Here is a 5181-nt window from a genome sequence, read left to right as displayed (position 1 = left end):
AAAATCAACCTGTTGGTTTCACATGAGAAGAAAACAAAATCAATTGAAGTCCCTTTTAAAACACAAATAATGGATGTTTTATTCAATATTTTCATGGATTCCAATAGCATCACTTATTCCAGTGCCCACCCTCATAGCTTTGATATGCCATGATACTCTATGTATGTTTTGAAACTGAGTCTCTGACATCCCCATCACCATTCTGAGAAGCAAGCAGAAAACATCCTGAGTAATTTAGTCGTTCTTCTCTAGAATTCTCTTCTCTGCACCTGGGTAGGAGATATGACACATGACTGTTATCATAATTTATAAAAATCAACGGAATTCATGAGTAGGTTATTTGGTGTTTTATGAGCTACAATGCTTAGTAACTCCTGGGATTAGTGAAAAATAACTGAGAAAATTGAAAAATGGTTTATGCAGGGAAAAGTGTGATTCGTTCCTGCACTCCCAGGACTCACAAGTCTGAGGTTTCAATTTAATCTTGTTTCTAAACAAATAAATAAAGAGTTCAAAAACATAGCAACCAATAAGGAAATGTAAAACCTTTACATTTATATTTGGAATTTTTAAATAGAAAAATACCCTAAATCTTATGTTGTTTCTGAATTCCCTTGCTCATAGCATAATAGTCAGATACACATAGAACAGTATCCACTAAATTTTTTTTTTGATGTCTTGAAAAGAAAACTAACTTTGTTTCTTTATTTACAAGCAAGTGTACAGCATCATTCATCGGTGGCAGCTGCCTCCCTGTCTTATAAATAATTAAATGGCTCCTTTGTGCTCATCACTCCATCTACTTAGTGCAACAGTTCACACTACAAAAGAAAAGGAAGTTTAGTTGTTTTGCGGAATGTTTTAGTACACGTCTGTCTCATGCTCTGTGGCAAGCAATAGCAGTGGATATTTTCTGGATTACTTACTCTCTTCCATAAATATTTAAGAATGTGCTACTGTGAGGATATTTTTATATTCTTCACTGCATGTACATTTCCAGGTTTCCTAGATTTCCAGCTGTGACTATAATATTTCCCAGCAGGTAAAACACTAATTTCACCTTTACAGTGTAGCAAAAACAGGGACATAATCTTCAATGTTTACTGATGAACATATTTCCTGAACACAATATATAAATTGTATGATTTTCTTCTAAACCTTTAAACATCTTTATAAAGAATTTTATTATCTAAGTTTCAATAATGTTTATATGTGGGCTTGTGCATGGAAGTACTATTTCTGTGGAAGCCACAGAGGTGGCTAGATAACGTGAAACTGACAATTTTGAGTTATCTAACATGGGTTCTGATAACTGCATCAGGTCCCCTGGAAGAACAGTGCATTATTTTAATGGCTGAGTTAGATCTCTCCAGATCTTCTAAATTTTATGTAGGTGGTTCAATTTTAGCTTTTAAAATTTGTTAATTGCATTTCATATTCACAACAAATCTACTTACTTAAAAGTATTATGATACTGGCTTAAGGCTGGACTAAAATCTACCATAGCAGGAGATAATAAATTCTCTAAGGACAAAGAGTTCTGTAGAGGTGCACATGAAGTTTTTTTACAAACAGGGTGATTTTATTTTGAGGTCCTTGGTCCATTAGAACTTGAGCTTTGTGTAAAGTGACGAATATGGATCAATTAGCATTTTTTCTACATGCAGACCAGCAGTAAGACCAGCACCATTTGTTGAAGATGCTTTTATCTTTCGTTTTGTTTAGCTTCACTGTTAAAGACCAAGTGTCCATAGATGTGTGTTTATTTCTGGGTCTTCAATTCTATTCAATTGATCAACCTGTCTGTCCCTGTACCAGCACCATGCAGTTGTATCACTACTGCTCTCTAGTTCAGCTTGAAGTCAGGGATGGTGATTTCTCCTGAAGCTCTTTTATTGTTCAGAATTGTTTTGGCTATCCTTTTTTTTTTTTTCTTTCTCCATATGAAGTTGAGAATTTAACTTTCCTTCCCTGTAAAGAATTGTGTTGGAATTTTGATGGGAATTGCATTGAATATGCAGATTGCTTTTGGTAAAATTGCCATTTTTATTGTGTTAATTATTGAACATGGGAGATTGCATCATCTTCTGAGGTCTTTGATTTGGCGGGGGGGAACTTGAAGTTCTTCTCATACAGATCTTTCCCATGCTCGGTTAGACCTACAATAAGGTATTTTATATTATTGTGGCTATTGTGAAGGGTATTGTTTCTCTAATTTCTTTCTCAGCCCAGTTTTTTTTTTTCCATTTGTATAAAGGAAGACTACTGATTAGTTTGATTTAATTTTACATCCTGCCACTTTGCTAAAGTTTTTTACCAGCTGTCAGAGTTCTCTGGTAGGATTTTGAGGGTCACTTATATATACATAGCATCTGCAAATAGTGATATCTTTCTAATTTGTATTACCTTGATTTACTTTTGTGGTCAAATTTCTCTGGCTAGAATGTCAAGGACTATTTTGAATACATCAGGGGAAAGTGGGCAGCCTTGACTTGTCCCTGATTTCAGAGGAATTGCTTTGTTTCTCTCCATTTAAATTGCTGTTGGCTGTTGGTTTGCTGTATATGGTGTATATTATGTTTAGGTAGGTGGCATTAATTCCTGATCACTCCAAGACATTTCTTTTAAAATTTTTATTGGTTATTTTATATATTTACATTTATATTTCAAATGTTATTCCCCCTTCCTGGTCTCCCCTCCATAAGCCCCTATCCCATTCCCCCTGCTTCTATGAGGGTGTTCCCCCACTCACCCACCCACTCCCACCTCCCTGCCTTGGCATTCCCATACACTGGGGTATTGAGCCTTCACCAGACCAAGAGCTTCTCCTTGCACTGATACCAGATAAAACCATCCTCTGCTACATATGCATCTGGAGCCATGGGTCCCTCCATGTGTATTCTTTGGTTGGTGGTTTAGTCCCTGGGAGCTCTGCTGAGTCTGGTTGGTTGATATTGTTCTTCCTATGGTGTTTCAAGACCCTTCGGTGCCTTCAGTCCTTCCTCTAACTCCAAGACTTTTAACATGAGGGATGTCAGAGTTTGTTAAAGGGTTTTTCAGCATTTAATGAGATGATCAAGTGACTTTTATGAGTTTGTTTCTATAGTGGATTATACTGGTAGTTTTTCTTATGTTACACCATTCCTGTATCCTTGGGATGAAGCTTATGTAATCATTATGGATGATCGTTTTGATGCATTCTTGGATTCAATTTGTAAGAATTTTATTATTTTTGCATCAATATTCATAAAGGAAATTCACTTGAAATTCTTTCTTCACTGAGTCTTTGTGTGGTTTAGGTATCACACTGACTGTGGCCTCATAGAGTTAATTTGGCAATGTTTCTTCTGTTTCTATTTTGTCAAGTAGTTTAAGGAGTACTGAATATCAGTGAAAGATTAAGACACTGGAAAATATCCCTTTGGCTAAAAGTGCTAGCACTAGAAGGACAGATGAAATTAAAGAGGTACCTTTAAGATAAAGGCATGTATGATGAGTAAAAGAAGACATGTAAAAGGACAGATGTAGTAGAGCTGAAAGCCTGGAAGAAAGATAGGCCCTTAGTAATACATGGCTCTCAGGAACATCATTAACTCATCTAAAGTGTAAGTCATAAGTCTTACTATGGCTGAAAGAGATATTAGAAGCAATTCTACCAGGAGAAATGAAATACAATACTTTTTAAAGGTAAGTTTTTTAAAAATAGTATGTTTATAACAACTGTGTTTTCTATGTATAATGGATTAAAATTACATGACAACTTATTATTTTTGGGCTCTATATCCCAGCTATGGACTGACTCTAAATTAAAACTCTGAAACTGGTGCTCTCTCTTGACCGAGAATGAAAGAGGAGAAAGCACCAAGAAAGACTTATAAGGACGCAATGGACGTCCATCAGTCAATCTTTATCAAAACAAAAGGCTGCTATTGCCAAAGACATAATGAAACCATTAGAATTGTCTGCTGACTCAATAAACCATGTTCTAGAAGAAAAACTCTGTGCACCAAAATAACATTAAAGTTAAAATACAAATGTAGATTATGCTTAAAAATAAGGAGCACTGACTATTCCTGCAGAGGACCAAGATCAATTCCTAGGTCTAATGTGGCAGCTTCCAATTGTCATTAACTTCAGGACATGGAGATATGCTTCCCTCTTCTGGCATCCATAAACAGTAGAAACTCAGGCATATGGCACACATACATAATCTCAGACACAGCTGTACTCTATCGCTATATTCACATAGAGATAGAATACAGATTTAAATTTTAAAAGTGACAAGGTAAAATGCTGGCCCTAAATGTGCATTGTTGTAGTCACACTACTGAAAGTGTTAGGGTGATGATAAGACTCCTCAGGATTAAGCTGTGTATGCATTTTGGCATTATGGTCATTCTTAAATTAGAATTATTTGTTAAATGGAAACCATATTGGTTGTAATATTAGTAATTCAGTTTATTGAGGAAAACAAAAATTCAGATCCAAACTAAAACCATACCTGGACAAAACCTAGTAATCTGGTCTTCCTATAGAGTATTGTTAAGTATTGACTTGAAGCTTATCCTGTAGGACAACTATAAAAGAAAAATTCAACAATATGTGTGTGAGTGTGTGATTTAAAATATTAATAAATTTTATTTTAAATGTATTATATAAACTGATATGTTAAACATACATTTTTTATTTATTGCATACATAGAATAAGTTTGTGGAAAATGACAATAAAATAAAGCAAATAAAATATTAAAATCAGTTGATATTTTAAGAACATATAAAGCACATATTATTGAGCAAACTTTTGAATATCCCAAAGGAAAATATCAGTATGAAAATTTAAACATTTTTGTGCCAAGTTAAATATTGCAGATGAAACAATTCATAATAATATTTATATATGTGAGATAAAGTTTAAAGTTTCACAATTTCAAAGATAGATATATTTCATTTTTGTTTTTCATTTTTAAAGATTTATTTATTTTATGTATATGAATGCGGTGTAGCTGTCTTCAGACACACCAGAAGAGGACATTGGATCCTTTTTTTTTTATGTAATTTCCTCAATTACATTTCCAATGCTATCCCAAAAGTCCCCCATACCCTCCCCCCCCAATTCCTTACCTGCCCATTCCCATTTTTTTGGCCCTGGCTTTCCCCTGTACTGGGGCATATAAAGTTTGC

The sequence above is a fragment of the Mus caroli genome, chromosome 6 (genome assembly GCF_900094665.2).
Source record: "Mus caroli chromosome 6, CAROLI_EIJ_v1.1, whole genome shotgun sequence".
Classification (NCBI taxonomy): domain Eukaryota; kingdom Metazoa; phylum Chordata; class Mammalia; order Rodentia; family Muridae; genus Mus; species Mus caroli.
The sequence above is the reverse complement of the archived record's forward strand: the minus strand, read 5'-3'. Positions refer to the sequence as shown.